General features: G+C 43.7%; 1 long non-coding RNA gene across 2 annotated transcripts in view; it reads right to left on the bottom strand.

The window, feature by feature from the left end:
• Positions 1-17398: 17398 nt before the first annotated feature.
• LOC143657941 (uncharacterized) overlaps positions 17399-23323 on the bottom strand; it is a 43509-nt gene continuing 37584 nt past the window's right edge. For both annotated transcript variants that reach the window (XR_013163031.1, XR_013163030.1), the window contains exon 3: positions 17399-17754. This is a non-coding gene — a long non-coding RNA (uncharacterized LOC143657941). The remainder of the gene's footprint in view (positions 17755-23323) is intronic.

Below are 23323 nucleotides of genomic sequence, written 5' to 3'. Positions count from 1 at the left end.
TAAGGTCATCATTTTCTTAGACTTCTAGATAAAGTCCTAAATTCTTATCCTGGTTGATGTAGTTCTATTATTCAGGATCCCAACAGGAGATGGCCCTCTCAAAAGTGATTGAGGATCGAGGTAGGGACTATTTACAAAGTGTGCACAGTGTGTAAGGAATCCAAGAAGGGATGGTGAAGTATCTCTGAGCAGTACCAGGAAATCTCTGCAAATCCCAGGTCTGAAAGGGCAGAAAAGGGAGCCTTCAAAGAACCTGGTGAGACCTATAGCCTTAGAGGAAGGCAGCTTGACAGGGAGTGCTGCCTTTGGCAGAGGAATGTCGTCACTTATATCCCAAGTCCAGCAGAGAGGGAACCAGAAGAGTAAGTACTCCAACTTCTCTCCCTCACGTCCACCCCATCCAAACTCCAGCTGGTGGCTTCCATTGGCTGAACACAACCAAAACCAGAAGGCGAGGGGGGCCTGTTGATGTCGTCCACACAGGTCAGCTATCAAAATCACAGGGCAGGGTGTCGAAGGTGGAAAGGAGATCTAGAGGGACAAATGGAAGTGTGCCAGTTTGAAAGGATGTATGTACTCTAGAAAAGCCATGTTTTAATCATAATCCCATTTTGTAAAGGCAGCGTTTCTTCTAGTCCCTATTCAGTACTGTATGTTTGAAACTTTAGTTAGATCATCTCCCTGGAAATGTGACTCAATCAAGAGTGGTTGTTAAACTGGATTAGGTGTGTCTCCACCCATTCCGGGTGATCTTCATTAGTTTACTGGAATCCTGTAAAAGAGGAAACATGTTGGAGAAAAGGAGAGAGCAGAGAAGAATGACATAGCCACGAAAAGCAGAGAGTCCACCAGCCAGCAACCTTTGGAGATGAAGAAGAAAGATGCCTCCAGGGGAACTTCATGAAACAGGAAGCCAGGAGAAAAAGCTAGCAGATGACGTCGTGTTCGTCATGTACCTTTCCAGATGAGACAGAAGCCCTGACTGTGTTCACCATGTGCCTTTCTGGATGAGAGAGAAATTCGGACTGTGTTTGCCATGTACCTTTTCACTTGAGAGAGAAACCCTGAACTTCATCAGCCTTCCTGAATCAAGGTGTCTTTCCCTGGATGCCATAGATTGGACATTTCTATAGACTTGCTTTAATTGGGTCATTTCTACAGCCTAAAGACTGCTAACTTGCAACTTATTAAATTCCCTTTTTAAAAAGCCATTCCATTTCTGCTATATTGCATTCCAGCAGCTTGCAAACTAGAACAGGAAGACTCCAGTTCAACCTTGGGTGATTCTCACTTTGTCCTACCTGTCCAACTTCATTTGATTCATATGGCTCCTTGCCTACCGCACTCTGCTGCACCCCATTTTCTCTCTCTGAAAGCTCCTTTGCTTCCCCTTTCTCTTATTAATTACTACTCATCCTCAGCTTAGAATTTACTCTCCTGAACATATCAGGCTCTTTGTTGATCATATTCTTTTCACCCTGTCCTCCTTCAAAGCATTTATTTGCTTACAGTGAAAGTGTTATCAAACCATTATTTGTGTAACAATCAGAATGCTAATAGCCAACATTTGTTGATCACTTACATGTGCCAGCACTGGGTAATTATTTGTTAGACTTTATTCTAGACTATAATTCTAGGAAATTTTTTACAACTCCCCCCGTTGAGAGGTGAAATCTAATTCTACTCCTCCTTAATCTGGGGTGGTCTTAGTGATTTGCTTGACCAGTAAAATGTTGCAGAGGTGACATCCCGAGACTTCTGAGGCTTGGTCATAGAAACCTTGCAGCCTCCACCCAGGCCTCTTAGAGAACTCTCCCTGGGAGCCCTGAACCAGTATTTAAGAAGTCCAAGGACATGAGGCTGCCATGCTGTTCCACCTGAGCCCAGCTATCAAACCATCTCTGCTAAGGAGCCAGAAATGTGAGCAAAGCTATCTTGGACCAGCTTATCCCAACCAAGGAATCTCTGTTGATGCCACATGAATAACAGTTACCCAGCTGGGCCTTGCCCAAATTCCTGAGTCACAGATTAGGAGATATAATCAAATGGATCTTGTTTGAAGTCTGTACATTTTTGGGGTGCTTTGTTATGCAGCAATATATAGTCAGAACAAATAGTACTGGTTAGGGGAAAACCCCAAGTGCTTTGCAACCCCACCTCCACTCATCCCCACACACTCAAATTCCCCTAGAAGCTATTACCACCACGAGTCCTGCTGACTCTTAGCAACATAGCTTTGATGTGGCTCAAGGAGAGGTGACTTCTTTCAGTGTCACTGAACATGTTCAGTGTCATCCACAGCACTACTGGGAAATCCCCTAAGTGCAGGCCTGCTGCCTCCATAGTGCAGTTCAAAGAGCTGAGTTGTTCTGGGCCACCCGCCAGATCTCCGTACGGTCTCCTCTCAAACAAGACTGTCAGCAAAATCACCTATTCCTGGGTAGAGGCCCTTTGCTTTGAAGCCATTTTGGCGCATTTGACCATGCGCAGGCCATGGGTGGGAGCAACTGGTAGGGGATGACAGCATTCCTGGCAGAGGGATCAGAGGGAGTAAGAATCTGGAGCAGGGTAGTAAATGCAGGGCAAGTTCATGATGCAGTGAGACAGGTTCATCAGGACCAGACAATGTAAAACCTTAGACACTCTCCAGGCTGTTCTTTGGTTGCAGCCACCATTCCTTAAAGGGCAGTTGGCCTGAAACCTACAGTCTCTGGGGCTCATGACAAATGCAATTTCCCAGGCCTCAACAGACCTATTGAAACAGAAGCCCCGAGGGTAGGGCATCTGTAACAAATTTCTAGGTGGTTCAGAGGAAGGAGGGCAGGTAGTATAGAGGTTAATACCAAAGGCTCAGCAAGGAATTCAGAGTAGGTGAAGTGCTCAGTACAAAAGGTAGGATTATCAGGGTTTGAGGCTGGAAAAGACAAACAGTATGAGCTACTTGGGCTGAATTGGATTGGGCTGAATTGAACCCAGTGCCTTCAGTTCCGGCCAGCTCATCTCACACACCACGTGTAACCACGAAGCTTACCTAGTATGTAAGTGAATAACACCCCTTTTGGATTAATCAATTTGCACAGTTCTTTGGTTCATACTCCTGTCCAAGGAAACATGCACGCACTCTCGATTGGAGAAGTGGCAGAGAATTTTGGGACCATGTTTAAAATCAGCACATGAAGATTCAGGGAAAACTTCCTGGAGGAGATGACATGGGCGAAGTCTTGAAGGGAGAACAGGAGTGAGCAGGGGGAGAAGAAGACTACGACAGGTAAAGGGTCAGCAATTGTGAAAATCAGGAGACAGGAAATCTCAGGGCTGGTTTAAAGGACTCTAATTATGGCCTAAAAGAAAAAAAAATGTGTATGCCTAGAGGAGGGGTGGTGAAAGAAGTAGAAGAGGGGCAGAGGTCCTTGGTTGCTAGGCTGAGGGGTTTGAAATGCATCCTGAATGAAAAACTAGTGAAGGATTTTTAATCAGGGGAATAAAGAGATCAGTGAATTTGTTAGGCTGCTCTTGCCTGCAAGTAACAGAGCACATGGTTACGTGGTTTAAATAGTGGAAGCCATTAATTTCCCCTAGGAAGGTGATTCTAGAGTTGGTGTAGCAATTGTGTAGTATCTTTCCTCACAATTACAAGAGGGCTGCTATGACTCTCAGTTTTGGGTTTGTATAGCATCCAAAGCGTAAATGAGTGGCTTTTATTGGTGTAATTTTGCAATGTCTGGCAATGTTTTGGCTGTCACAAGCAGGGTTGGTGGCGAGGCCACTGCTGACATCTAGTGAGTAGAAAACAGGGATGCTTCCAAATGGACAGACCTCCACAAGACAGAATCACCAAAATGTCAGCAGTGCCAAGGTTGAGATACCCTTGATTCAATGGGGAGGTTGAAGTTGCTTCCCTCACATTTGTAACCCAAAGATCCACTTTCTCAGCTCAGCTGCTGAGGTACCACAGTCACAACCAGAGACATAAATATATTAGAAAGCTACAGCTATATGGAATTCCAGATAGATTTATATGTAAGAAATGAAACCATAAAACCCAGAAGACAGAAATAGTGATCAGAAGAATGGAAAAGACTTCGTAAGCATAAATGCCATGTGGCTGTGTTTCTCAGCGCGTACCCTTTGAGAAAGACCACATTATCATTTATCAGAAATTGAATCTCTTTGCTGGATATAGCTTACTTGTTCTTTCTTCTTGATATATCTGTAGTGCCTGGGCTTTCCATCTTCTGTGGTATAAATGGCTGCCTTTGATTCCTTTCAACTTTTCAAAGTGGAAATAGTTTGATTGATCCTGTTAAGATGGATCAATGGTGATAAGAGGTGGGGAGGAGAATGACTCAAAAGGCAAATGTCAACATTTGGTAAATATAACTTGCCTATAGCACATTTCAGAACTTGAAATGTTGTCTCTGGTATTTCCGCTGGAGGTTTTTGGTTTGGCCCAATTCTTTTAAAATTGTAGTGCTGACCATATACTTTTTCCCCCCTAAACATCTTCCTTTTCCTGTTTCTTATTCAACTTGGTATCTGCTGTCAGCCTTATTTCTGACAATGAAGTTTGAGCTCTGATGGTTAGATGGATGTGGGTGTAAGTACACCACGGCCTGGGTGTGAGTGTAGGCATGTGGTTCCCTATATGTTTTCCAGGTCAACACACATTAGCTGGTAAATTCTGGGCTCTTGGAATAACAAAAATGTGGTCCTCTTTATAACACACCCTCACCATGAAATCAAAACCTGAAAAGAAGAAATAATAAGAAGGAGTAAACCAAGTTACTGTGCTTGACAAATCTACACCACGTGAATCTTTGTGAAGTCTTCACACAGGCCTGGGTTGTTTTTCTTGGTAGGTGGACTTAGTATCAGACTGTTTAGCTTCATTAGAAAAGAACTTCTTGCCATAATTGTCCCCTTCATGTCAGTACTTTCATCATTTTTTTTCCGTTTTGGCTAATCTTTCTGGGTCTCTAAAAGTTTGTTGCTTTGAAGTTAATTCTCCTGAACTCTCTCCTCTCCCATTTGCTCTTTGCTTTCCCCCAGACCTGCCTGCCTTCTAGCCCCTAAGTTCCAGGATGACTCCACCACCCAGCACTGCTCTGGACAAAGTCACTAAATGGAGTCACACAGTGCCATATAAATTCACTGGGACCATTTAACTTCAGCTGAGCCATGCCTCCCAACAGTTGCATTCTTGAGAGACGTTGTTCCAAAATTGTCCCTTTCGCCTTAATCTGCCTGTCTGATGCCCACTCTCCCCTGCCTAGTTGGTGGACTTACTCCTTCTGTACTCAGGAGACCAAGCTGTCCAACATGCACTCCTCAGTGCTCTCATCCTCTCTGCACTGCTGCCTTCACTTGCCTCCTTTTCCTTCTCTTCAACTCATCTCCAAGGCTAACTTCACCCTGTGGTCTTTTTTTTTTTTAATTGAGAAATCTTCACACACACACATTCCAACCACATGATACAATCAATGGCTCACAATATTATCACACAGTCCTGTATTCATCACCATGATCATTTTAGAACATTTGCATCACTCCAGAAAAAGAAATAAAAAGAAAAAAGAAAACATCCGTACATCCTATACCCCTTGCCCTTCCTCTCATTGACCACCAGTGTTTCAATTTGCCCAATTTTTGATGCTTTATCCCCCCATTATTTATTTAATTTTTAGCCTTATTTATTTATTTATTTTTACTCATCTGTCCATCCCCTGGATAAAAGGAGCATCAAAAAACAAAGTTTACATAATCACACAGTCACACTGTAAAAACTAAATAGATAAACCGCCTTCTTCAAGAATCAAGGCTACTGGAACCTTGATAGCTTCAGATACTTCCCTCTAGCCACTTCAACACACTATATACTAACAAAGTCTATCTTTATAATGCATAAGAATAACCTCCAGGATAACCTAGTGACTCTGTTTGAAATCTCTCAGCCACCGACACTTTATTTTGTCTCATTTCTCTCTTTCCCCTTTTGGTCAAGAAAACTTTCTCAATCCCGTGATGCTGGGTCCCGGCTCATCCCCAGGATTTCTGTCCCATGTTGCTAGGGAGGTTCACACCCCTGGGAGTCATGCCCCATGAGGGGAAAGGGCAGTCCTCCATGGTGTCAATCTACCTCTAATACTTCAGCTGGTGTTGTTTTGGGTTCTCACCTCTAAGTTTATGTGGCAGCTTGCTTTAAAAGCTGGCCACATTTATTACCCTCCCTGCATGCATGCTCCTTTGCAGTGTGGTTTCACAGATCATCCAAGCCCTTCAAATCTGGGCCAGACCTATCATGTGTTTTGATTACTGAAATGTAGCAGAGGACACGTTGCACCAGTTTTGAGCCTGGTCTGGCACTCTTCTGCTCTGGCTCTTGGAATAGCCTGCTTTAGGGTGAGGTATCAAAGGGAGACAAGTCCCAGCCAGCTCCAGGTCACTCACCTGCTGGTCACAGCACTCTGCTGCAGGATAAGCTAAGACCAACTAAGCCAGGCCCAGATCAGAAACTGCCCAGCTGACCTGTAGACAGTAATATAAAATTATTATTTTAGCCACTGAATTTTTGGGATAGTTTGTTGCACAGCAATATTAACTAATACAGTGCACAAACATGCAGGGGCCCTTGTTCTCCCAATAGCATATTCCTCCTGCCAACAGCATCTTCCAGTAATAGTCTTCTCTCTCTTTCACTGCCACACTTCTCGAATGAGCAGATTGGGCTCATGGTCTTATTTACTCACACAGATCAATGTCTTCTCCCCAGTGAGGTCTGGCTTTCCCCCTCTCTGCTGTCCTGAAATGGCTATCTTGTTATTGCCAGATTGCCAAATAAAATGACCTTATTATAATCCCTGTCTCCTTTGAGCTCAGGTATGCCCCTCTGGAAACTCTCTGCTCCCTTGACCTCTGTGGCTCTGTCTCTCCATGTTCTCCTCCGCTCTCTGCCAATGCCTTCCCTGTCTCCTTCCCTGGCTCCTCTGCCTTATTTGTTCTGTAAACATAGGCCATGCAGGGTCCTCTCCTTGAAGCATGTCCTCCTTTGTGGTTCTTTCATTGTTGCCTTGTGAGGAGGGCTTCCACACCCATCTCTGGACCGCCAGCCTCTTGCTTGGCATTTCCTGATGGCTAGACAGTCATTTCCATCTGGATATCCTGCTGGCACCAATGTGACCACATCCCAGTATCCTCTTCCATAGGAATTTCCTGCCAAGATAGGTTACCCACTAATTAACGACGTCTTCATTCTTCCTGTCACCTAGCTCAAAACTCTTCCCTTAATCTCTCATTGTTCATTCATATGCAATTCAACTCCTGAATGCTGGGAGTCCAGGATGAGAAAGACAGGGTTCCTACGTTCAAGGAGCTCGAAGTTGAATGCAGAGTCCCCCACACTTTGGCCATTCACGGTTTGCCTTCACAAGGTTTTGCTGAACCCATACATGACTGAAGCATTACTAGTCACTTAATAACTTACTTTGATTTTTTTAAAAAGACCTTTATATTGCTATTATAAATGGAAAATCAGTGTCATTATTCATTAATAGACAATAAGCTCCTCCCTCCTCAGCAAATAAACAATGGGGACAAAGTTGTATATGCGCTCACTAAACACTCTTGCCTGACAAAGTTTCTGAGCCTGAGACTTACCTTCCATTAAAAAAAAAATGTTTTTTCTAGCAATGTGTACAACATAAAACCTCCCATTTTAACCACTTTCAGGTGTACAATGCAGGGGTATTAATTGCTTTCACAATGTGGTGTTACTATCAGCACCATCCATTACCACCTCATCACCTTAAACAGAAACTTTTCACCCACTAAGAAATAACCCCCATTCCCTGACCCCACACCTGTAACATGTAATCTACTTTGTGCCTGTATGAATTGACATAGTCTAAGGACTTCATATAAGTAGAACCAGACAATATTTTCCTTTTAGGTCACTTAGTATGATGCCTTTCATCTATGTTGTAACATGTATCAGCACGTTCCTTTTTAAAGCTGAATGATATCTCGTTGTATGTATGTACCATATATTGTTTATCTATTCATCTGTTGATGGACACTTGGATTGCTTCCACATTTTGGCTATCGTGACTAATACTGCTATGAACATTGGTATATAAATATTTGTTTGACCCTCTGCTTTCATTTCCTTTGAACATATACATAGAAGTAGAATTGCTGGGTCATGTAGTAATCCTATATCAACTTTCTGAGGAATTGCCAAACAGCTTTCCACAGTGGCTTCGGAATTTTATATTCCCACCAAAAATGTTCCAGGGTCCCTACTTCTCTTTATCTTCTCCAACACTTGCTTTCTTTCTGTTTTTAAAATGATAGACATCCTAGTGGATGTGAAGTGGTTGCTTTCTTTTTTTAAAACTCATTTTTATTGAGAAATCTTCCCAGACATTCAGACCATATACGGTGTACAATCAGTGGCTCACAGTATCATCACATAGTGTGTATTCATCAACGTGATCATTTTTAGAACATTTGTATCATTCCAGAAAAAAGAAAAAATAAATACATCCCATACCTCTTACCCCTACCTCTCACTGGTCACTAGTATTTTCATCTACCCATTTTTTTCTCCTTTATCCCCACAATTATTTATTTATTTTTATCCTTATTTTTTTACCCATCTGTCCATACCCTGGATAAAAGGAGCATCAGAAACAAGATTTTCACAATCACATGGCCACATTGTAAAAGCTCTAGAGTTATATAATCGCCGTCAAGAATCAAGACTACCGGAACACAGCTCAACAGTTTCAGATATTTCCCTTTAGCCACTCCAATATACCGTAAACCAAAAACAGATCTCTATATAATGCAAAAGAATAACCTCCAGGAAAACCTTTCGACTGTTTGAAATCTCTCAGCCACTGAGACTTTATTTTGTCTCATTTTTCTCTTCCCCCTTTTGATCAAGAAGGCTCTCTCAATCCCACGATGCTGGATCCTGGCTTATCCTGGGGGTCCTGTCCCACGTTGCCAGGGAGGTTTACACCCCTGGAACATAGTCATGTTATGACTAAGTCAAGCTAAGTAGGCTTAGCTTCTCCTTTGCAGGAATAAGTTTCATAGAGGTGAACCCCAAGATTAAGGGCTCAGCCTATTGAATCGGTTGTCTCCTCAGTTTGCCAGAATATCAGGAATTCTCCAGACAAAGATGTTGAATATTTCCTCCTTTCTCCTCAGTCCCCCAAGGGGACTTTGCAAATACTTTTTTATTCTCTGCCTAAATTCTTCTGGAAAACATGGCTGCTTTCCTTTTTTAATAAAGAGAAATTAGCCAGAATTTGACAATATATACTAGTAACACACTGAGACTCTCCCTGGAAGAGATCTGAAGAATTAAAGAATTTACAAAGAAATAGCTTTCTCACTATGCAGCCACTTGTTATTCAGTGCAGAGATGGTGGCAGGCATGAAGCCTGTAACGGCATAAAAGAAATTCTATTTGGTGCCTCATCATCCTTCCTGGCTTAGTCATAAGCTTCTCTTTTGAGTGACACCCAGTTAGCCCTGCTGAGTTTAACCGCAGTTAGAACAAAGCCTGCACCTCTATAGGGCTTGGGATGAAAAAACCACCCCCAGCTTTTTAATACTCCTGATGCTTCTTCTCCGAACAGGCCTTGCTGCAGATTCGTTGAAGTTCTTTGTGGCTTCTATTGTTTTGTGCGGCATAATTTACTAGCAGGGCAGATACTTCCTTATGGCTTTGATGACACGGGGAGCTGCCTTCAGCTTCTCCAAATAGTCCTCGCTGCTTCTGCTTTCCACATCTCTAGTGTTTGAAACTGCCCATCCCCAGTATCCATGGGAAAACCTAGCCCTCCCCTCTGAGCCACAAGAAAGGCAGAGAGCCTGGGACCCATGTGTGCCTCTTCACCGAACTGACTCCATGGACCCTCCCAGGAGCCTAGGTTAAGGAAGCCCATGGGCCCCACCGCCAACCAGCCTCTCCCCTCTTCCCCCTCCAGGGCCTTTGATCTAACAAAGCTATCCTTTCTTGCATTCTAGGCTGGCTGGCTACCTGTGTTTACACCCAAAGAATTTCATATAACATCCAAAGCAAAACCGCGTCAAGAACCTTCTATGACCTCTCAACAGTCCTCTTGATGCTGGGAAAGACTTCAGACAACATTGGTCAAGGAAAATTCTATCAATGCAAATCTCTCTCCTTCAGTGCCACGCTCCTCCTCCTTTCCATCCTCACATATCTGGCCTTTTTTCTTTTTTCTTTTTGGCCCATTTTGCCTCTGCCACAGGCTGCAGTGATATGTGATGTTTCTTCAATAAACTTTTCATCTCTTACCTTCTCAATGCTCTGAAGCATTCTTTGTACTTAATTCACCTAATTTTTTTTTAAAGAACAGCTATGATTGAGACCTAAGATTTCTGATTCTGGGGCAAGCTGTAGCAGAATCATTTCTCCCCATTCCTCCTGCTAAGTATAGCTAAAAACCCTGAATATCATATATGTAACAAATATAAGAAGATTCTGAAATGTGGAGAGAAGAAGGAAGATTTGCCAGGGATCTCAGGATCTGAGGTGGTAAGTTCCCTGGGTGTTCTCGTTCCTAATATATCCCAGACTGGTACTGGAGAAACCAGCAATCCACAAGTACCAACAGGTGCAGGAAAAAAAAAAAAGCCCCAAGGAAAGCCTTCTCTCTCTAGCTCCAGATAAAGCATAATTTAGCAGGAAGAACCTTGAGCCTTGAGGAGGGGTCAGGACACATGGCTCCTTCTTCTGGTTCTAGTAATAATTGGCTGGGTGACCCTTGGGACAGTCATTAAATCCCCTGAGTCTCAGTTTCCACATCTGCTGGGGGTACCTCCCAGGGCTGTTGAGAGCAACAAAAAAGCTAACGTAAATGGAATCTCCTTGTGAAGGACTATTACCTCTCAGGGACAATGACAGTTCTTAGATTTGAATTCCAATCTGAAATGGTTCTTTGAACAGGAGATTTCAAAATAGGTATATGCAAATTAAAGCACCCAGACATCATTTTGTAACCACGTGATTGGCAAAAATTAGAAAGTCATAGGGCTGACTGAGAATGGGGAAAATGAGGACCTCCCTGGCATGGCTGGTGGGAGTGTGACCTGGCATAGCAGTCTAGAGAACAATCCAGAAGTCAGGATCACAAATACCCTCCATCCAGCAGTTCCTCTCTTGGGTTACTCGTTTGGAAAAACTCTGTCCTAGCCACAAGGAGAAATGCGAGGAAATGCGTGTTGTAGTTTGGTTTTGATAGCTGGGATAGGACACAACCCAGGAGTCTGTCACTAAGGAAATGGCATATGCACACTGATAAGACAAAGCAACAATCGCAAATGCATGTGCTATAGCTACACGGTTACAATTCAAAAGCATAATGCTGAATAGAAGAGAATCAGAATGATCTCTCTGACACAGTGCCATATGTAAATTAAAACACACACACTGGATTTTTCAAGAGCATACATCATCTGTATCTATCTATCTAATCTATTGAAAGTTAACGAGAAGAATTTACATTAAATATACTAGGAAGATAGTACCTGAGAGCGTGGAAGGGTATGAACTTGGAATGAGGGAGGAAGGAGGAAAATAAGAAAAATAAAATAGAATAGAAAGAACTTTGCATGGACCAATGATTACAATAATCCATGATAAGAACTTTCAATTAAATTCTGTGCACCTAAGGGGCTTGGAAAAATGTTCCAGGGTGGATGCTGAGGACTGGCCAGGTTTGAGAGTCAGAACTGCGGAAGCAAAAGTGGTTCTCAATTTAGTTATACAGTGAATCCCTCGTGCAGCTGTGAGAACAGTGATGTCAGGGTCTCACAGCCAGAGATTCCTATTTATTTGGTCTGCAAGTGCAGACATGGACCACCAAGATTTCCAGGTGATTCTCTGTGTGACCAAGACTGAGAACCACTGCTCAGGATTGTATGTTAAAGAACTGGCCCACGTGACCCTGCACCTTCGGACAAATTTGGAAGACACTTGAACCTCAGCTTCCTCCACTATAAAATGGGGACAACACTCATCTTGCAGAGATTGATGGATTAGAAGTGATGTTGGTCAACAACGGACATTTAGTAGGGGCTCAACAAATGGTAAACCTTATTTTGGAAAAAAAAAGATTATTGAAATTGTCAGCATCAGAGTTAAAAGATGGAATTGTGAGTCCCGATCAGCTTTCATGTTTCCCTGAGAAGAGAGGGGCTCAGGGTCTACATTAGTGAGATAAGCAGCTGGATCTTGAAGGTGCTGATGTCCTGAAGGTCCCTGCTACATCAGGCAGCTCAGTCTTCTTGGCAGTTTTGATCTGAAGATGCCCCAGAAGTTTGCTGTCAGCCACTGCCCTCTATTGAAGTAATATTGTCATTTCTGAGTAGAGAATATTTAGACTTGCTGTATAATTGCACTTGCATATCAATTCACTGGAGAAAGTCTGACCACTGGGTGAGTAATCATAGAAAATGCTGCTCCTCTTGCATAATTTCTATAATCATAATAGCTAATACTTATATGACACTTCTTATGTCTATTCTAAGCACTTCACAATTGATTTGAAAAAAAAAATTACTCCTTACCACAAATGCAACTGATCTCATGGCAAACACAAGTGGCAGCTGCTGTTATTATCTACATTACACAGATGAGGGAACGGAGGCACAGTAAATAACTTGGACAAAGCTGGCTCCAGAGTCTGTATTCTGGATCAACTCTATTATTCTGCTCCTCCAATGCTTCTGATTTCCTTTGATCTGACCATGACAACTGTTGTATGGCTATATTGCCCAAGTATTTTTTTCTATTGAAAACACACTCAAGTCTGTGTCCCACCCCCTGCTTGCCCCTTCCCATTCACAGCAAAATTCTTCAAGAAGGAACAGTCCATACATACTCTCTTCCCAGTGGCAGGACTGTCAGCAGTTTTGCCCCCACATTCCTCAGGGCTCTGGCCTTGACCTGCTGTTCTGATCTGTTTACATGGGCTCTCCAAATGCCCTCACTCACTTCCATGGTTCAATAATCACATTTAATACAAGCACCCCCCAAATCCATGTATTCAGCCCAAATCTCCTTCTTGAGCTCCAGATTCATAATCTGTCAGCTTTGGTTAAGGGCCTCACTGCTCAGTGCGGTCCTTGGATCAGCAGCAGCAGCGTCTGGAAGCTTGTTAGACACGTACTGTCAGGCCCCACCCCAGCCAGACCTACTGAATCAGAATCCGCATCTTAGTAAAACGTCCTGCGTCAGTTAGGGTTCTCCAGAGAAACAGAACCAATAGGACATATACATATTTAAGGAGATCTGTTTTAAAGAATTGGCTCATGTGATTGTGGAGCTGGCAAGGCTGAAACCTGATATGCTGCAAATGCAGGCTGGAGTTGATTTCGTTTTGAAGCAGGATTTCTTCTGTGGGAGACCTTAGCGTTTGCTCTTAAGATTTTCAACTGATTGGATGAGGCCCACCCACATTATCGAGGGTTCTCTCCTTTGTTAGTCAATAATCTGCAGATGTTAATCATCTATAAAATACCTCACAGCAACATGTAGGCTAGTGGTTGACCAAACAGCTGGCCGTCAGAGCCAGCACCCGAGAGATTCTAATGCACATTGGAATTTGAGACGTGCTGGTGTAGTGTGATGTTGCAGGTGCTGTAGTCCCCACCCAGGCCTCTATGCGCCGGTGCACCCACTTCCTCAGGGCTTTGTGTGCTGGCTGCTAACTGTTCACACCCGTAAGCTTTTCTGAAAGAGTGCCCTTAGCTCAAGCTTGTCTTCACATTCGAGTCTCCTGGGGTCTTTGAAAAATTCCAAAGCCCAGGCCACACCTTAGAGCAAGTAAATCAATCTCTGCGGAAGAGATAGACATTAGCGTTTTTGAAGATCCCTGGTGATTTCAGTGTGTAGACACGTTTGGGAATCGCTGGTTTAGCCTATGGGAGCTGCCTTGCTCAGAGATTCCTGGAGGGTTCACACCCTCCTGAACCTATGCAGTGACTGCCTAATACCTGGCTGTAAAAGCTCAGCCTCCTTGTCTCAATGAGGTACCACCTCTGTAGTGCAAGGCTTGCTTAGGCATTCCCCCTTAATATGGCCTGAGGCCAGACGTCTGCCCTGCGCTATACTCATAGAATTCTCCTTGAAGAAGAATCTCCTTTTTAGGTCTCCAGGACCAATCCAAGACATAAGATCCAATTTATCCCAAACCGAACTCAAGAGTTTCTCCCCACATTTTCTCTTCCTCCAGGCCCCCTTCCCATATTCAAATCTAAAAATGGCTGATGTCATGCCCCCGCATCCCTAGCCTGTATGCCTCTCCTTTCCCCTGGGTTGGATCTTGTACATCTATAGCCTGGACCATGACATTTGGTTGCTAATTGTCATTCTCTCTCATCTTACCCCTTCTCGGATCCATCCTCCACACAGCTGCCTCTAAAATGCAGTTTTTATTATATCAGTCTCCCACTTTATGGCCCCAGTGGCTCCAGGACTGGGGTTGTTCTCTCATCAATCTCCACATTCTCAGGGAGAGGTTTAGAGTTGTTCATCTTCATTTTAATGGTATTTAAAAAATCAGTTTTTATGAACATATTCCTGTTTGTGGGACCACACCTGTTACCTGATTTCACGGGCCCACACTTGGGTTTATGATCTTGTTTGGCTCGAATGATCACTCAGAGAAATAGCATTTCATTTTTAAAGTGTTGGTAAGTGAGTCTGGCTTGTGTTATTTAAGGTCCTAACATCAAAATGACAACAACTCTCATGGAGCCTACTCATGTTACTACTATTACAGTGATAGCTACTAGTTGAGTGCCTAGTATAGCACAGGACCTGAGCTTTACACGTGATCTCATTTGACCTTCACACAGCTTTAAGAGATAGTCCTATCTAAATAACACATTTGTATCAGGGATCTGTTGCTATCTAAAGAACCACTCCAAAACATCGTGGCTTAAAACAATAGCAATTTATTATTTCTCATGGTTCTTTAGGTTAGAAATTCAGGCAAGGCTCAGCTAGGCTGTTCTTCGGTTCCATGTAGTATCAACTGGGGTCTCGCACTTGGTTGAATTCATCTGGTGGCTAGACTAAGCTGGAAGGTTCAAGGAGGATTCAACTATGTCTTTGGGCTCCTTTAAGTGACATTTTTTTTTCTTTGTGTGGGTTTTTGTCTTTTTAGTACTGTAGCCCACGTTTCTTTACAGTATGGTGGCTGGCTTCCCAAAGGCCGCACGAGCAGGACATAGGCCTAGAACTGGTTGAGACTTACTTTGCCCATTCTGTTGGTCAAAGTAAGTCACAAGGGCATCCTAGATTCCAGGGGAAGGCGAATAGGTTCAGCTTTTGATGGGAAGAATAGCAGGCATGTGCATAGAGGGATGGGAAGGATTACTGATGACCATATTTGGGTATGCCCATTTAACACATGTAGAAATTAACACATGTATGTGTTAATTTACATACAGCCAATTTACCCATGGCTAAGTGGCAAGGCCAGGCTTAGAACCCAGAAGGTTGGGCTTTAAGGTCTATGCTTTAAACTGTGATAGAGTGCTATGCTTTGAACTTATCCACCAGGCTATAAAGACAGAACTTCTCTTTCATTGTGATAATTTGCAATCCAAAGACATCTTCATAGGAATTGAGACCTAGACAAGATGTCATGTCAACTACATGGTGAAGGAGAAGGTCAAATGAATTCTTGGGTTCTACTCTCATACTCCCTCCCGACTCCTCACTTGCTGAGCCATTTGCAGTCCCTAAACATACCAGACTTTCCAGCATTTTGAAACCTCAATGTCCTTTCCTGCTTTATCCACCAGAGGGTGTGCCTTCTCCTCTTAAAGACTAGATTCTCCCTCCCCCATGCACAGGTGAAGTGCACAGGTCTGCCTTTTGTGGCTACTGAGCACTGGAAATGTGGCTTGTCTGAATTGAGAGGTGCTGTAAGTACAAATTATACCCCAATGCTGACAACTCAGTATAAAAAACAATGTAATATATCGTATCAATTAATGTTGTGTAATGACATGTCGAAACGGTAAAATTTTAGATAAATAAAAAATATTATTACAATCAATTTTACCTATTTATTTAAAAAAAATTTTTAAGATGGCTAATCAAAACTTCAAAATTGCACATGAGGCTCACTTTATATTTCTATTAGAGAACATTGGTCCAGAGACTCCATCTCAATGGCAGACTCAAGGTAGTAAGTTCTGCTGAACTTCAGGGTTACAAGGAATCTAGTTTGAAACCATTAACTTGACTTTACTTATGAGGAAAATGGTCCAGCAACTTGCCCATGGGTATCCAAGAGATGGGATCTTGGGTTTAGTTCGAACCCAAGTGTCCTATACTCTGTTTTTGTCTCCTCTCCTATCATGGAGAGTCTTGAGTGCAATATAAGGTGTACACCAAGTTTTACCCTCTCAAGTCTCTCTCCTGTTCCCTTTCATAGGTCTGCAAAGCCAAGGTCCTCTGCCTATCCCATGAGCATTTTTCTGCTTGTTGTTTGGAATATCAGTCCACACTTTGAAGCTCTGCCCAAACGCTTTGTCCATAGTCCTGAAAGAGCCTGGCTGAGACCCTGAAGACAAGCAGTGACTGCTCAGCCCTTCTCACCCCTTTGTATTAAGCCACCCTCCTGACTTGCCTAATTCCAGACCTACCCAGGGGTTCTTAGTAGCTCTTGCTGGAGTAAGTCCATTTTAGCTGGAAGGACGAGAAAACAGAACCAGTTGGACTTGTCACTTGCTGACCCCATGACCACCATACTCTGTTCCCTGCTGAGGACTCATGCCCTGCGCGTGGTGGGGTGACTGGTGCTCACGTGACCAGTGATTCACATGGGAACTGAAAGTATTCCTTGATGGGGCAACTTCTCTAAAGTGGGCATATGAATCAGCAGTAGGGGTGCTGACAAATGGGGCCCGATTCTGAGTTGTAGTCAGGGATCCTATGGGTAAGCCCCCGTACCACAAACCTCCGCCGCAGCCCAGTAGAACCGCAGCCTTCATGGGGTCAGCAACATTTTTGTTTGGTGTGAGTTGAGGCCTAGGACACCGTGTGACTGTATGTGCAAGTCTGCCTATGTGAGAAGAGGTCCCTGTCACTGGCTTGCTGTTCTGAGTCATGAAGGCCCCCAAGCAAGAGGGGCAAAGGGTCTTTCCTTTCTGGTCAGAGGTGTTGTGTAGGTCCAGACGCTGAATGCAGCCAAAGTGACTTGGACAATCGCTGCCCCATGCCTGCAACCTCACCTCTGCCTCTTCTGAGGCCACATCAGAGAAGTGCTGAAGTGGATCAGAAGTCACGAAATGAGGGATCTCTTCCCAATTCTGCATGATCCTAGCTATGCGCTAGTCACTGTATGTCTATGAGACTCAGTTTCTCATCTGTTTAATGGATGCATGAGTAACCTATTAATGCTCAAATGTAGTAGCTTAAAGAATACACATTTAGTATCATACAGTTTCTGTGGCTCAGGAAGTCAGGAGTAGCTCAGTTGGATGATTTTAGCGCAGAGTCTTTCATGGGATGGGCTAGATGTCAGCCAAGACTGCTGTCATCTGAAGGCTTCACTGGGTCTGGAGGACCTGCTTCCAAGATGCTTCTTCATGTGGCTACTGGCAGGAGGCCTCAGATCTTCACCACCTAATCCTCTCCATGGAACTGCTGGAGTGTCCTCCTGACATAGGAGCTGGCTTTCCCCCAGAGTGAGCAATCTAAGAGAGCAAGACATAAGCCACGATATCTTTTATAAACCACCTTGGAAGTCAAGCTCTAACATTTCTACAATATCTTATTTGTTATGCCAATCGACTCTGTGGCTGTAACTAGCAGGACATGCAAACCATTGAGAACCATTTTGAAGGCTGGCTATCACAACAAAGTTAATATCTACTTTGCCCATCTCATGAGGGATTGTTAGGTTTCATTTGCTTAATCCACTGCTAGGAGGATGCATCTGCTGAGAGCCAGAGCAGCTGCTGCTGAAAATAGCTGTTAAAGAGGCTCCACTGGGACTGGGTTCTCAGACTGCCACTGGAGCAGAGGGAGGGACCGCTGGGCCACTTTGTAGCTCAGAGGCCCTCCAGCCCTCTTTATTCTCCCCATGCAAAGGTAGAGGATAGAAACAATTAGGAAAGGGCCTGGCAATGTGCCATTACACAGTGGTACTCACTGAAGGGAAGTTTTGCTCATCCCTTAGTGTTCTCACTAAGAAAGAGAATAGGGTCATAGACCTTAGGAGTTCTGGAAGGGAGTCTGAACCAAGAAGGAGGTTGAATTGTGGCCTAACCCTTACCTTTCTGAGGTTCGAATGAGAGAGTTTGTTCTTCATGAACTCCAAAGGCCAAATAAATGTGGAGGTCCACTGATCATTACCACTTGTGTTGGCAAGACCTTCCCAAACTGTTCCTCAAAGAATCTGTCCACCTGATTCCTTAAAACTGCCACTTAAAGAACTTAGATATCTTCAGTGTTTCATAACCATAAAAAAATGTTTCCTGGTACATTTATGCCCACTTCTTCTGTAAAGATGTTCTGGTTACCATTGCTGCTTAACAAACAGCACCAAAACACAGGGATATATAGAATAACAGCTGTTTTATTTTGCACATGAATTTTCTAGGTCAGGAATCTCAGAAAGGCTCAGCTGAGTAGTTCACCTGTGGGATTTTTCATGTGGTTACAGTTTAATGTCAGCTGAGGTTTTGGTCATCCAAAGGCCAAATTGAGCTGGATGTCCGACATGGCTCACTCATGTGGCTAGTAGCTGATGCTGGCTGTTGACAGAACTCAGCCAGGATTGTCAACTTCAAAGCCTATACATGGCCTCTCCAGCATAGCAGGCTAACAGAGTAGTTGGATTTTTTAAATGGTGCTGGGTTCCCCAAGCTAGAGGCTCAAAAGAACCAGATGGAAGCTGCATGGACTTTTTGGAAGTCATGCAGTGTCACTTCTGACATATGTTATTAGTTATATGCTATTATGGCCCCTAGGCATAAGTCAGCCATAAGCACAGCCCAGATTTGAAGGAATGAGAATTAGATTCTATTTCCTGATGGGAAAGCAGCAAGAACCCATTCTGGATGGGCATGTAGGAAGGGAGAAGTTGCTGGGGTTGTCTTTGGAAAATATCTTCCACAAAGGACTAGAATCATTTCTTATACTCAAAGGCCTGTGTTGAGTTATCCATGAATATAACTAAAGAATCAATCTAATTTCCTAGAGTCAAAGATGACGTAGAGATAGAATCTTCAAGATTCTGTAGTTTAATCATTTTATTGTAAGACAAAAAAAATTGAGGCCTGAAAGAATTGAAGTGGATTATTCCAGTTTACCCAACTAGTCAGAAGCATGATAGCATGAGAATCCAGGTCTCCTGTGCATCTGAGCTCTATCCTGCCTTTGGTGAACTCTACTGGTTAACTTGCAGGTATGAAAATGGAATACTACACTAACTATCTTGATTTGCTCAAGCTCCCACATTATTCAGGGGAGGACTGAGACAATTGGGAATCTGATGAAACATCTCCAGCTTGACATACCCATGATCCCTTGAGTACCCAGGACACTTCTGCAGCTACAGCAACCAAAGTCTCCTCGAAAGAATCATTTTAAGCTACTTACAGAAAAATCCACTGGCAAACATCCTGGCTCCAGGTATCTGAACTGGCTCACTGTGCTCAAAGACACTGTACCCAAAACCACCACTAACAATGCCCTACACCCTCCCAAAGTAACCAAGTCCCAGATAACCCATATAAGCCACTCTCTAAACCCCATTCCCTGAGCAGGTGCTTCTTTCTGGCTCTGCTCCACATGCATGTTTGCTCTTGCTCAATGAAAATTAATTCTTGCTTTTGCAGTAAGTCCTGGTTATTTCTTTCCATGACACAGCATTATTTCCACTTCCTTCTTCCCAACAGAAGAATGATTATGTTCAGACATCCACCCTGCCCAATGGCTTATGTGCCCCAAGGGAAGCTGACCCCGTGATGTTGCTCTGTCTGTATCCAAGGCCAGAATAGCAGGAGCCGTTCTGAAGATGACATCAATATCCTGAGAGAGGCAGAGTCAAGAAAGTCACTGGAATGTGGAACTGGAGCCCCTGGATTAGGTTAACCATAAGGTCTACTCTGCTGAACTCCTTGTGTTGTGTGTCAATGATCTCCTTATGGCTTAAACCACATTGAGGTCAGTTTTGTGTGACTCTCAGCAGGATGAATCCTATATAAAATACTCCTCCCATTTCTGGGATCATTCCTGACTTTGTAAAAGGACGTTTAAGGAGATTTAGGTCAATATTCCACTTTAAGTTTGGCCTGTGTGCCTCTAATACTGATTTCTGATCATTGGGATTTTCTCTCATTGCCTCTACCCAAATCTCTTCCTGACAGTAACCCAGAACCTTCAGAACACATTCTTATTACTTCTGTCATTCTCAGTTCCTGCTCAAGGCTTGAGTCCTCTCTTCTTCCAAAATATTACTCCAGTGACTTCAGACCCATAACCCACACATACCCCAGGTATCTTCCTCGCTGCTGCCCATCTGCCTGGATTTGTGAGAATCATTGTTCCCAGGGTCGTCCTTGTTAAGAGTTCTGTCCCCCTTGGTGCATGGCTGGATGGACCCCAGGGCTGGATGCTCAACCAGCATCACAATTTTCTATCATTGTCCTGTGCAAATCCCAGCACCCAGTCCCACCTGCTAAACTGAATCTCCTCCCTGCACCTGCAGCTAGTCAGATAAAGCCTATCCCTTTGCCAGTTCCCTTTGTACCTTTGTGAGGGTGTCTCATTGCAGATCTCTCTGGTAGACACACTGGGGGAAAATGTTTGGTTTGGAAGGTGCATCATCCCAAATCTCTACCTGCACTGTCTACCCTTCACAGAATAACAGAACGAAATCATCATTTATATTTCACAGTGAACAAGGCTAATTTGTACGCATTCAAGGTTCATGTTTTATCATATTTCTTTCCTGCTGGTTGGTTGGAGAGTGAGTTCACATCTTGAACAAGCAGTACTTGCCTTCAATAAATTTTTAATGAAATAATTGGTGTGTATAAATAAAAACACTAGAAAATTAATTTACATAGTTGTTACTCAAGTACATGTTTATCTTCGCTTGTGATCTCTGCTTTTATTCTTTTGGCTCATATCCTTTATGGCTCCCAAAGTCATACTTTTTCACTTGAAAGCATTGCCTACTTACTATTAAATGTGTGTATTTTGAGAAGAATTCATTCTGAGGTTTGCTTTTAGGATAAACAAGAATGAGGTTGAGAGGGTGGAGGTGGCCCTTGACTCATTTAACTAATGTAGGCTGCTGATATTAACCAGCAGTAACCTCACGGTTGTACAGGACCAAATTGGCTTAGGTCAGTTCCAAATTCTGGAGAGTAGGAACATTAATGAGCAGTGGAAAATATACTAAAGATTTCAGAGATTTCAGGGAGGAGACCAGGACAACTTGAATCTCACACACATCCAGCAAACCCCTTGTAATCTTCCTCCAGCTATGGCAGCATCTCTCCTCTTTTTCCCTGGCCTTTTGTCCACAGCACCCAGCCCTGTTCCATATTCTCCCTCCTTCATGCTATCGAAACACTCCCTTCTGCAGAAAACCTGGGAGCAGCCCAAAGTTCAGGCTGGAAGTGAGAAGTGGACTTCTCAGACTCTTTCTTCTCAAATAAATTCTCATGATAGCAGCCAGAAAGATTTTATCCATGTCTTTGCAGTCATCTTGGAAGTGCTGATCCATGGAAAGCTAGGGTAAGGATTCAAGGTTCCTCATGATAAGAGCGAGGCACCATGAGTTCTAATCTCTCTGCATTTGCTCATGGTGTTTCCAGGGTGTGGCTGGGATGGGTGTTGGGCTGCAGTCTTGGTATGGCTCCATGTTTCTGCAGGCTCCTCACTGCAGCTGACACCCATCCTCAAACTCTCCCATGCCAGGTCTCTAAGGAGTTCCAGCTTAGACCCTAATGTGCAGTGCAGTTCCATGGAGTCCCTTGTGTCCTCTTGCTCCACCTAGTATTCCAATGCTGGCTAATGGATCTTTGCCTTGTTTCCTGGATCCTGCCCTATCTCTCCTTCATGGAAACTCATTCATTCCCCAGTCACTCTATGAATGGACGTTGGCTTGTACTTAACACCCTCCCGTTACCTATTTAGGGGTTAGATCCTGCTTTTGTCTTCAGCCTAGTGGCTGGGAGCCTGAGACTTGATGGAGGACAGACCATCCTAATGAAAACTGACTGGCTCCCTGAATTTTCAAGGGCATCTCCTACTTTTTAGATGTTGGAACTGCCAGAAGCCAATTTGATCCTATACAGCCCGAGACCCCTGGCTTACCCAAGCCACGGGCCCCCTCCTGGTACCAAAATGCCCAGATAAGACGAAGGAGCCCACCTTATCTAAAAAGCTGTCGAAACCAGTTTGCTGTGCATGTGCTGAAAGAAGGACCCTGAATTTAAAGTGACCCCAGCACATAAAATACCCTGTGAATGAAATTAAAGTGAACAGCAACAGCAGAAAAAGAAACACTGGACCCAAAAAGAAAGGAAGAGACCAGACCATTACCAGTCCTGGCAATGTCAGCCTCCTCCACCCCACTCTATCACAATAAAAGACCAATTAGCAGAAGTAGCTAGTTTGCAGTCCCTAATTTGAATATTTTAAATAGCTAATGGCAATAGTTAACCTGCACTTGCTAATTTAGATATTTACTAACCAATCACCATATGTCACCTCCCTTTGTTTGATTTTAATAAAAGCCCACATTTCTCTAGTTTGGGGAGGCAGGTATGAGACTGTGAGGTCCTCTGTCTCTGCTGGCTAATAAATAGGTTTCCTTTTGTGACCAAACCAGTGTGACAAACCATTCTTGGGCAAGGACCCAAGGTCCGCAGGGTTCCCTTCATAACCACAAGGTTCCTTTTGGTTAATAGCAGCTGCCAATAGTTAAAAGAGTGGTGGGCCAGTTCCTACCCCATAAACTTGCTTCGGGTTTCCATAAAAGCAAGTGGGGCTGAATTCTTCCGAGTACAACCACTTACTAGCAAATTAGTCGCACTACCTCATGTGAGCTCTCAGTTCTTTAGGGCATTCAACAAGGCCCTGCAGGAAAGCGAGGTCCGTTTGAGGCAAATGTGACAATATTCGTGCAGTTGGATTAGTGACCCACCTAGTCAGACTCAGGTTGACCCACATTCTCTGAAGCAACAGCTTGACACACAGGCCATGGGCAGCTTCCTAAGTGGGGAGGGTGGAGGCCCACTAGAT

The sequence above is a fragment of the Tamandua tetradactyla genome, chromosome 15 (assembly GCF_023851605.1).
Source record: "Tamandua tetradactyla isolate mTamTet1 chromosome 15, mTamTet1.pri, whole genome shotgun sequence".
NCBI lineage: Eukaryota > Metazoa > Chordata > Mammalia > Pilosa > Myrmecophagidae > Tamandua > Tamandua tetradactyla.
The sequence above is the reverse complement of the archived record's forward strand: the minus strand, read 5'-3'. Positions and strand labels throughout refer to the sequence as shown.